The following is an 11,844-nucleotide window of genomic DNA, read 5'->3' on the forward strand; positions in this document are numbered from 1 at the left end:
AAATACAAGAGACTCTCCAGGAAGGCATTACTGATGATGTCACTAGCAACTGCCATGACCTAACAGCTAACTGGTTCTGCCCAGCTTGGTCCTTTTCTGGGGTGCCTCTCCTGGAGCCTCTCACGGTCCTGTGGGATCTCCTTTCAAAGCTGGAGAATTCTAACTACTTCATTAGATGTCATGTGCTTTTGAGGGGGAACGTTGGTTAGGACTCTGTCATGCTTAAGGGATGTTGTTAGCACCCAAATCTCTGGGGACTGTGGATGTAGTAGATGTTTCACAACAATAAATATACCACCTGAGTCAATTCATGTGACATACACTCCAATTTCCCAGGGTTTTCCTGTCTCACAGAGGCAAATATCTTTCTCATATATGTTTAACTGTATAAAACCTGGATAATATTTTCTCTTTTTTTCCATTTTTATTAGGTATTTAGCTCATTTACATTTCCAATGTTATACCAAAAGTCCCCCATGCCCACCCGCCCCCACTCCCCTACCCACCCACTCCCCCTTTTTGGCCCTGGCGTTCCCCTGTACTGGGGCATATAAAGTTTGCCTGTCCAAAGGGCCTCTTTTTCTAGTGATGGCCGACTAGGTCATCTTTTGATACATATGCAGCTAGAGTCAAGAGCTCCAGGGTACTGGTTAGTTCATAATGTTGTTCCACCTATAGGGTTGCAGATCCCTTTAGCTCCTTGGGTACTTTCTCTAGCTCCTCCATTGGGAGCCCTGTGATCCATCCATTAGCTGACTGTGAGCATCCACTTCTGTGTTTGCTAGGCCCCGGCATAGTCTCACAAGAGACAGCTACATCTGGGTCCTTTCGATAAAATCTTGCTAGTGTATGCAATGGTGTCAGCGTTTGGATGCTGATTATGGGGTGGATCCCTGGATATGGCAGTCTCTACATGGACCATCCTTTCATCTCAGCTCCAAACTTTGTCTCTGGAACTCCTTCCATGGGTGTTTTGTTCCCACTTCTAAGGAGGGGCATAGTGTCCACACTTCAGTCTTCATTTTTCTTGAGTTTCATGTGTTTAGGAAATTGTATCTTATATCTTGGGTATTCTAAGTTTCTGGGCTAATATCCACTTACCAGTGAGTACATATTGTGTGAGTTCCTTTGTGAATGTGTTACCTCACTCAGTATGATGTCCTCCAGGTCCATCTGTTTGCCTAGGAATTTCATAAATTCATTCTTTTTAATAGCTGAGTAGTACTCCATTGGGTAAATGTACCACATTTTCTGTATCCATTCCTCTGTTGAGGGGCATCTGGGTTATTTCCAGCTTCTGGCTATAATAAATAAGGCTGCTATGAACAGAGTGGAGCATGTGTCCTTCTTACCAGTTGGAACATCTTCTGAATATATGCCCAGGAGTGGTATTCTGGGATCCTCCAAGAGTACTATGTCCAATTTTCTAAGGAACTGCCAGACTGATGTCCAGAGTGGTTTTAAAAGCTTGCAATCCCACCAACAATGGAGGAGTGTTCCTCTTTCTCCACATCCTTGCCAGCATCTGCTGTCACCAGAATTTTTGATCTTAGCCATTCTGACTGGTGTGAAGTAGAATCTCAAGGTTGTTTTGATTTGCATTTCCCTGATGATTAAGAATGCTGAACATTTTTCAAGTGCTTCTCTGCCATTCGGTATTCCTCAGGTGACAATTCTTTGTTTAGCTGAGACCCACTTTTTAATGGGGTTATTGGATTTTCTGAAGTCCACCTTCTTGTGTTCTTTATACATATTGGTTATTAGTCCCCTATCTGATTTAGGATAGGTAAAGATCCTTTCCCAATTTGTTGGTGGCCTTTTTGTCTTATTGACGGTGTCTTTTGCTTTACAGAAGCTTTGCAGTTTCATGAGATCCCATTTGTCAATTCTCAATCTTACAGCACAAGCCATTCCTGTTCTATTCAGGAACTTTCCCCCCTGTGCCCATATCTTCTATGCTTTTCCCCACTTTCTCCTCTATAAGTTTTATGGTCTCTGGTTTTATGTGGAATTCCTTGATCCACTTAGATTTGCCCTTAGTACAAGGAGATAGGAATGGATCAATTCCCATTCTTCTACATGTTAACTGCCAGTAGTGCCAGCACCATTTTTTTGAAAATGCTGCCTTTTCTCCACTGGATGGTTTTAGCTCCCTTGTCAAGGATCAAATGACCATAGGTGTGTGGGTTCATTTCTGTGTATTCAATTCTATTCCATTGGTCTACTTGTCTATCGTTATACCAAGACCATGCAATTTTTGATCACAATGCTCTGTAGTACAGCTTTAGGTCAGGATAACAACAACAATTTTTAAAAAACCTTCTGAGGGCTGGAATTACAAGCTTGTACCAAATCTGGTCAACTTTTGTATGTATTTCCACCAGAGGTTCTTTTATCCTGGAGAACAGTTTTTGCTATCCTAGGTTTTTTGTAATTCCAGATGAATTTGCAGATTGCCCTTTCTAATTCATTGAAGAATTGAGTTGGAATTTTGAGGAAGATTGCATTGAATCTGTAGATTGCATTTGACAAGATAGCCATTTTTACTATATTTATCCTGCCAATCCATGAGCATAGAAGATCTTTCCATCTTCTGAGATCTTCTTTAATTTCTTTCTTCAGAGACTTGAAGTTCTTATCATACAGATCTTTTACTTCCTTAGAGTCACACCAAGGTATTTTCTATTGGATTTTACTCTTGTGAACAGTGTTGTTTCTGTAATTTCTTTCTCAGCCCATTTCAAAAGACCAAGTCAGAATCAGTGTCAATCTCTTACTCCCTGCAGATAAGGATGTTAGTTAGCTCTTAGCTGTTGCTCTAGCACTAGGCCTGCCTGTCTGCGGCCATACTTCCAACCATGATGACCTTGGACTCTATGAAACTCTAAGCAAGCCCTCAGTTAAAAGCTTCATTGTATCTTACCTTGTTTATAGTATTTCATCACAGTAATAGAACAGTGACTACCACAGGCAGGAAAGAGTTTCTCTCAGCTTACAGTTATAGACCATCATGAACTAAAGTCAGTGCAGGACGCCATGGTGGAGCCCTGCTTACAGGGTTGCTCCTCATGGCTTGTTCAGCCTGCTTCCTTACACCACAGGACCACCTGCCAAGGCAACCCACTTCTTGCAGTAGGCTTAGCCTTACCACATCAATCCTTAATCAAGAAAATGCCCCACAGAATTGCCTACAGGCCATTATGAGACAATTATCTCAAACACCTCATGAGGAAGTTACATCTTTTTTATATTTCTTTTGAGGAACTTCCATGTTGTTTTGCCTGTGGCTCCACCAATTTACATTCTTGCCTGGAGTGCACACAGCTATCCTTTGTGAGGCAGTGGACTGTGTCACCAGAGGACCATGACAACCGGTGACATTGCATAGAGTTTTCTATTGTGATGGGGTATCTAGCTAGGCTCTAAGTGATTAGCCAATGAGCTTCCCTCCAATTCTGTGAAAGATATTCAATCTCTGGTTCACCCAGAGTAAGACTTGTGCATTTTCATCTACCCTGAATAAAACAGTTTAGACAAGCAAGGATTGTCTTCTTCATCAAGGACCTGAAGGGTGTGGGAGACAGTGGGCTGTGGGGGGATGGGGATGGCAGGGGGGAAGACTTAGACACACAGAGCTGTGGTTAAGTCTCCTGTAGAGGACCCCTCTTCTAGCCCCTCCATAGCCCTGGCACTCACCTGGAGCTAAGCTGAATTCCCCACACTGGGTTCATCTAGGGCTACTGGCTCCTGTTCCCAACTACTTGAAGTTCTCAGTGGTATCTGCGTACACAAGAGGATTGGGACCACCATTTTCAACTCATCATGGTTCCCAGGAAATTCTTGGTGCACAGGACTCCCCCTCCCCCCAACCCTGCTGTTTTCAGCCAGAGAAACACAGGCTGGGCCCCCTATCTGAGACTGTTTCAGCCTTCCCTGAGCAATGTGGCTCAGCACCCCAGGGGCTAGGAAGAAACACAGCCTAATATCCCTGAGTTTTGCCTTCCCCAAGTGGCACATTGGTGGCATTCCTGACCCCCAGAGGGAAGGCAGAGACACAGAATGATGCCTTTACTGTATGCTGTCAGCAGGGCCTGATCTCTCTGCTCTGTTTTTGATATCTGTGCTCACAGGTATGGGGTATGAGGCAGAATGTCACTGTGGTTGATTTGCACTTCCTTGGTGCTTAGGGATAACAAACCCTTATCATAGAAATTAACATTTAGAGTCCTACTTGCTATCATGTGCCACCATACATCCTAATAGATTTATTAGTTGGTATGTTAAATGACTTTTTTTTAATTGCAATTTCTTTCTTAGATCTGCTATTGTGGCAATATTATAACCAAATTAACTTGGGAAGGAAAGTTTATTTGACTTATACTTCCACATCACAGCTCATCATGGAAGGAATCTGGACAGGAACTCAAACAGTATAGAAATCTGGAGATAGGAGCTGATGCAGAGGCCACTGAGGAATGCTGCTTACTGGCTTGCTCCTTATGGCTTGCTCAACCTAATTTCTTATAGAACCTAGGACCACCAGGCAAGTAACGGCCCCACCCACAATGGGCTGGGCCCACATCCATCAATCTAATTAAGAAAATGTCCTATAGGTGTACCAACAGCCTGATTTTGTGTTGGCATTTTCTCCATTGAGGTTCCCTCCTCTCAGATAACTTCAGCTGGTGCCAAGTTGACATTAAGTTAGCCAGCAGAGAATTGTTATGGCCAAAAGTTACTTTTCCAATGAAAGCAGTTATTCAGTGAGTTCATGTCCCTGGAGTTCCCTGACATCAGCAAGTTGCCATCATCAGAACCCCCTTAGCAAATGCTCTCAACAGAACATTCTTTGAAACAGTGGACAAAGTGGTGTTCCCCTAACAGCCAGAAGACCAGGGCCACAAATCTGATCTGCTTGTAGAAGTCACTCCCTAACTCACTTGCAAACATCTGCAGCTTCATAGCAATCCATGCAGCAACCTTTCCTTTGAAATCTTCAAAACCACTACAAAAACAAACCTGAGAGCTGAGATTGACCTGAATTAATCTTGTGGTGAAAAAATAAACAGAGTGGAGTACTTCCTCTATCTCTGGTCCACGAAGAGATCAGCAAGCAGCTTTAAAAGTGAACACACAATGCAAAATCAAACCTCAGGAAAGAAATCAGTTGAAACAATTTGTCCTTAGTCAGGAACTCTTTCTTGAATGACTGGAGGACTATTCCGGGTGTCGGCTGGTCCATTTCTCCAGCTGTGAATATGTGATATTTATTGGCAGTAGATGATAGATGAGAGGCTTCATTCAATGTTTCAAAAGATTTTAAATCTCACAGATGAGAACATAGGCAAACCCAAGGATGAGGTGATATATCTTTTAAATTGATTCTTACAACTACTGCATCATAATGTCGCTCTGTTGGGTTGGTTATTTATCTTGGTGCATCGGTTGTAGCTGTGTATCGTGCCGTGGTATCTTTTTCAAATATAAAAGATGAAAAACTTCTTCATTACAATCTACAGCTACAAAAACCTCCAGCAAAGTGGCTGGAGGCACAGTGGTGGAGCATTTGCCTGCCCAACATGTACAAGGCCCCAGACTCTAGCCTCAGCAACACAAACAACATCAATAACAACAAGCCAACAACAAATGTACCATACAAACTACACAGCATTGGGTTGTAGAGGGAGAGGGTAAACTTGAATAGTTTACTGTCACTAAAATAGTAGTTAAGCACCTCAGGTAACTATCACTGTCATGAGATCCAAAGCACACAAAGATAGTAATCAAAATATGGTTCTGAATACAATTTAATGTTTGTTATAATATTAACCAACAAGTAATATACAAATTTGGTAGATACCAGGGAACTCAATACATGTTCATCTCTTTCCTTCTCTCTACCAAAAGAATTAGGACAAATAGAGAGAGAGAGAGAGAGAGAGAGAGAGAGAGAGAGAGAGAGAGAGAGAGAAAAGACATCAGCTTTTTCCCCCCTTGTTCCTCTTGGTCAGGCCAACTTGAAGCTCACTGTACGCTGAGGATGAATTTCTGCTTTTCACATTTCTACCTGTAGAGTTCTGAGATTACAGACACGAGTCACCATACCTACCCAGTGCTAGGAATTTAAACAAGGGCTTTGTATATACTAGCTAGGTAAACACTCCACCAACGGTGCTACATCCCAACCTGTAAAATGCCACATTTTACAGAAAAGAAAAGAAACAAACAGGAAAGGAAAGGAAAGGAAAGGAAAGGAAAGGAAAGGAAAGGAAAGGAAAGGAAAGGAAAGGAAAAGAAAAGAAAAGAAAAGAACAGAAAAGAAAAGAGAAAAGGAAAGAAAAAAGAAAAGGCAGGTACATTTCTAGATAGTAGGCAACAACTTTATTACTAACCTGAGATAAGAGTTGGTATCTGGTTTTATTACCACAATTGTTGCTCCACAAGGAGAGAAAAAAAATTAAAGCTTAAAATAGTATGAAAAGTGAAGCTAGCTGACAATAGTATGGAGAAGGAAGTATCTGGTTTGGACTCAGGAAAAAGCCCACTCAGGTAGAGCCACCCTTCTCGCCGCACGCCAAGGGTCACCTTGGGTAAAGGAGACTTGGTTGGCTGGAGGAAGAAAAGGCCCAGGAGCTGTCTTCCTGCAGACTTCCAGGAGAACAGAAAGAAATGCCTGGGTCCAGTCAAGCTTTGGTGAGTTCTTGGATAGGACCTTCATGCCTACAAAGGAAAAGGTGAAACCTGAAGATACAGCTCCAAGTGACAAGGCTTGCTCTGAGGCTATGATAGCTGATGAAGAATTATGTTCCTCTTAAGGCAATAAGAAAAGAACGGAAGAAGAATGAAGACTCAGATACTCACAAAAGACTACCGCTTGCTTTCTTCCTGCTTCATTCTGAATATTGTCCAAAGATCATGATTGAATCCCAGGGCTTGTCCACTGGGAATGTAGCAAGGAAATTGGGTGAGATGTGGTCTGAGCAGACAGCCCAAGATAGACCACCATGTGAAGAGAAGGCAGCTGAACTAAAGGAAGTATGAGCTACGGGATATTGCATACCTTGAGTGTGCAGAGGTGATGAAAGATAGAAGGGCCCTGGTGGGCCAGGAGGCTCAAAGAAGAATGAATAGATGAAGAAGATGAGGAAGAGGAAAAGGAGGAGGAGAAGATGGAGGAGGAAGAAGAGAAGGATGATGTAGAAGAAGGAGGAGGAGGAGGAGGAGGAGGAGGAGGAGGGGAGGGGGACAAGGAGAATAAGAAGAAATTGGAGGAGGAGAAGAAGAGGAAGGAGGAGAAAAAGAAGTGGGAGGAGGGAGGGGGGAAGGAGGAGGAGGAGGACGATGACAATGATGAGGATAATGGGGATGAGGAGGACAAGAAGGAGGAGGAAATGAGGCAGAGGAAAACCAAATGGTTAGTCTGCGATTCCCATGGAATTTGTGGAGGCCCGGTTACTATTTCATTACAAATGTGAAACTTAAGTACAGGTGGGAAGGATCAGGGGTTCAAGGCCTTTGAGAGACATTGCCTCAAAAAGCCAAAGGAATAAAAACTACTTGCACCTTTGTGCCTATGTTACCCAGAACTAGTAGTGTCTCACTTGGATCCCCTGAGTGGCAGCTGTCACTCAGTTGAAATCTGAGTTTCTCTATGGGCCTTACAGGAGAGAGTGTCATCATGGTACCCTCTGGGGTTGTTATGGTGGATGTGAAGAGAACATCTACTTCCTCCCTCAGCAGTGCTGTGAGAATGTCCGGGAGATCACATGGTGTGCCCTTACTGAACGTCTTGCCTGATCAACATAACCTTCTTAGATCACAGTCGCCTGTCCATACTTTACCAAAACAAAGCCCGAGACAGAGTGCGTAGAACAAAAAAAAAAAAAAAGAACAGTACACAGAATTAAACCCGGGAGAGAAATGGAGAAAGTGGGCAGAATGACACAGGCACACATTTACAAAGCACCTGCCTTGCTCTGGGAACAGACAGAGTCAGATATGATTGACCAGAGCAGTGGTTCTCCTCCTTTGTAATTGTCACTCTTTAATACAGTTCCTCATGACCTGAACCATAAAATTATTTCCATTGCTACTTCTTAACTGTAATTTTGCTACCGTTATGAGTCTTAATGTAAATATCTGATATGCGGGGTATCCTGTACAGGGGTTGTGACCCACAGGTTGAGAAAGAACCACTGACATCGTGGTTGACAAAGCTGAGGCTTTCAGTGCATTCTAAACACGTGATATGCTAAACATTAAAATTGGGAAGCAGCAGAAACTCCATGCTTACAGAAGCATTATAAGATCCTCCTGTTTAAAAAAGATTTTAAAAGTGGTGATGTGTGGTACAGAAAATGTTCTCAAAAGAATGTGAAGGCCTTGCAGGTAAAACCACCATTCTAGAAGCTGAAATAAAGATGGTCACTATTTCTAAGCTCCCCTGGGCTAGCACCACCTCTCTGTCTCTCTGTCTCTCTCTGTCACTCTGTCTCTCTGTCTCTGTCTCTGTCTCTCTGTCTCTGTCGCTCTGTCTCTGTCTCTCTGTCTCTCTGTCTCTGTCTGTCTGTCTCTTTGTCTCTCTGTCTCTGTCTCTCTGTCTCTCTCTCTCTCACACACACACACACACACACACACACACCTATGCACTTATTTCTCACTCTGGGGCTTTTTGTTTTACAGATGTGGGTGTTTTTTGGCTTATTTGGGTTATTTTTATAAGGAGACAGGTTCTGTTATGTTCTTCACACCTAATCCCTGACCTCAAACCATCCTCCTGCCTCAGTTTCCTGAGTAGCTGAATCTACAGCACACACCACCACGTTTGGGCATTTCAGACAGATGAGAGTACTTTTCTACCTAGTGCTTTCCTGACAAACGTTTTTTTTTATTTTTGTTTCGATTTGCTTTTCTGAGATAGGGTTGAGCTTCATAGTCCTGACTGTGGATCAGGCAGACCTTGACATTGTTGGTGAACGTTTTTTTTCCTAATGTGTAGTTTGCCAATTTGTCCTATTGGCTATGCCCTTTGTCTTATAGAAGCTTTTCAGTTTCTTGTGGCCCATTTATAAATTTTGATGTTAGAATATGAGCTATTGGACTTCTGTTTATGACATTTATCCCCATTCCCATGAGTTTGAGGCTCTTTCCTGCTTTGTCTTCAGTTAGATTCAGTGAATCTGGTTTTATGTTGAGTTCTTTAATCCACCTGGCCTTGAGTATTGTGCCAGGTGACAAATATGGATCAACTTTCATTTTTCTACATACTTACTCCAATTTAGACCAGCGACATTTATTGAAGATGTTTCTTTTTGCATTGCATATTCATGACTTTGTCCATGATCAAGTGTTCATAAGTCTAGTTTAATTTCTCAGTCTTCAAATCATTTCTTTTTCCTTTTTAAATCACTTTAATCTTACATTTCAAATGTTAGCTATTTTTCTGGTTTCCTGCCTAAAACCCACTTATCTCATGCTCCTTCGAACTGCTTCTATGAGGGTGCTCCTCCAGGCACCCACACAGTGCTCTCTTGCTAGCCTAGCATTCCCTTACACTGGGGCATCAAGCCTTTAAAGGACCAAGGGCCTTTTCTCCCATTGATGTCCAACAAGGCTGTCATCTGGCACACATCTGCTTAGAGCCATGGGTCACTCCATGTGTGATTGGTGGTTTAGTCCCTGGGAGTTCTAGTGGATATGGTTGGTTGACATTGTTGTTCTTCCTATGGTTGTAACCCCCTATAGCTCATCCATTCCTTTCTCCAATTCTTCCACTGGGGACTCTATGCTCATTCCAAAGAGGGGCTACAAAAAGGTGCCTCTGTATTTGTCACTCTCAGGTGGAGCCTCTGAGGAGACAACTATAGCAGGCTCCTGTCAGAAAGCACTTATTGGCATCTTCCATGGTGTCTGGCCTTGGTGTCTGTATGTGGGATGGATCTCCAGGTGGGGAAGGCTCAGGATGGCTTTTGCTTCATTCTCTGCTCCACACCTTATCTCCACATTTCCTCCTGTGTTTGCTGGCCTAAAGGGTCCTGGATCCACCAACAAGGGGCTTACTCTATACAGGCTCAATTTTACTAAGAAAAGGATTGTTGCAGAATCATACCATGGCACCAAGAAGGTCAATTACAGTAACTTAGGTCCAGCTGACCTGGTAGAGAACTGAAGACCTGAGCTATCTGGGGAAAAGAAGCACGGCTCTCTCTGAGGCAACTGCTAGAAACTGCTAAAACTGGAATAGGGATGTTTGTTTGTTTGTTTGTTTATTATAAGGTAGAGTTTGTACATGCCTGTAATTCCAGCACTCAGAATGTTTTTTTAAAAATTGTTGTAGTTAGTATTGCTGTTGTTTCTATTGGTTTTGTTTTGAACTCTCCCAGCTCTTTGCACTGGACCCAGAAAACTAAGCCCATGCTCTGTACAGTCCTATCATTCATGTTAATCAGTGATTTTATTCTTAGCAACCACTCCTCAGATGATCTCATTACTCACTTTCAAATAAGGAAAACAGTCATACAGGCATTAGTTAACTTGTATGGTCTCACATAACCAACTCATCATGACTGTAGAGTGGCATCCCAATCTTTGGAATACCCCAGCTTCTATTTTGGAGATGACAGGCCTCTGTGGAAGACTCCATTAGCTGGCAGAGGACCGGGAATGGCTGCCACCTGAAGGCCAAGGCTGCCCCTCCAGGGTCTCTGAAGCTTGAGGCAGAACAGGAACACTTGGCCACAGCTGGTTCAGGTCTGTGTTTTGGATGAGACCTGAGACCTGGATGAACAGAATTCTCCCGAGTTCTGGTAAAGGTGAGAACTAACACTTAGACATGAGGAGAATATTAGATCTTTGGGATTTGTTAGTATTCCTGCTGTTTCTACTAATTTTAGTTTGAACTCTCCCAGCTATTTGCACTGGACCCAGAAAATTAAGCCCATACTCTGTACAGTCCTATCATTCATGTATTTATTGTAATCAACACAGTCATCAATAGTAAACTAAGTATATTGGTTCATGGTTATAGTCTACTCTACTAAAATAAATGATTTTGACTGATTAACAATTTCTAGTGACTGTGTGAGTACAGGAACATATAAGAAGATATTTAACTGAGAATTAGTAAGTAGTTGCCCCTTTTTCTTAATCCATACATTGTAATATGTAAAGACAGAGTTATTTTGAAAACAAGACCTCTGGGGGAAAAAAAAACATTCCACGAGCACATATTCAGCAAAAGTTTAAAGTACAAACCTGAACAGAATTATGACAATGACATCTGGTCCCTACTCTTAGATCAGTCTGCTGACGAGACTTTGAAGGAGATTCAACATGAGCCTAGGGAATCACAGTTTGTGCATCTTCAGGAAGTCATTTCAAAAGATTTCACAGTAAAAGTGAAGTGCTTTAGAAAGCATGAAAATATTGTTTCCCCAAGGAAGAAATCCTACCTCACTTCTCTAAGGAAAAAGCAAGATTAAAGGTAATTCTAATTTTAAAATCAGTATATGTCATTTGAGTGCAAAGATGCATCTGTGAGCCCACATCTGCAGAGCTTAAGAATGTCTAGACAACAGGATCTCAGCATTGAACATGTCCTGCATCTTCTTCACACGCTCAGTCCCAGCTGCATCCTTGTCCTTTATCATTAAAGCTATAAGGATACAGGTGTAAAATTCCGGGATCCTGTGACCCTGAGATTCTGGGTGTGTCGCAGTTCCTGGGAGACAAGTTGCCTGTGAGACTCTAAGATTCTTGTGTGACTAACTCCTGGGATTCTGGGATCCTGGGATTCTAAGATCCTGGTCATGATAGAGTGAGTGTGTGGAGTGGAGCCTCTTCTGT

Source organism: Mus musculus, chromosome 14, assembly GCF_000001635.26.
Source record: "Mus musculus strain C57BL/6J chromosome 14, GRCm38.p6 C57BL/6J".
Classification (NCBI taxonomy): domain Eukaryota; kingdom Metazoa; phylum Chordata; class Mammalia; order Rodentia; family Muridae; genus Mus; species Mus musculus.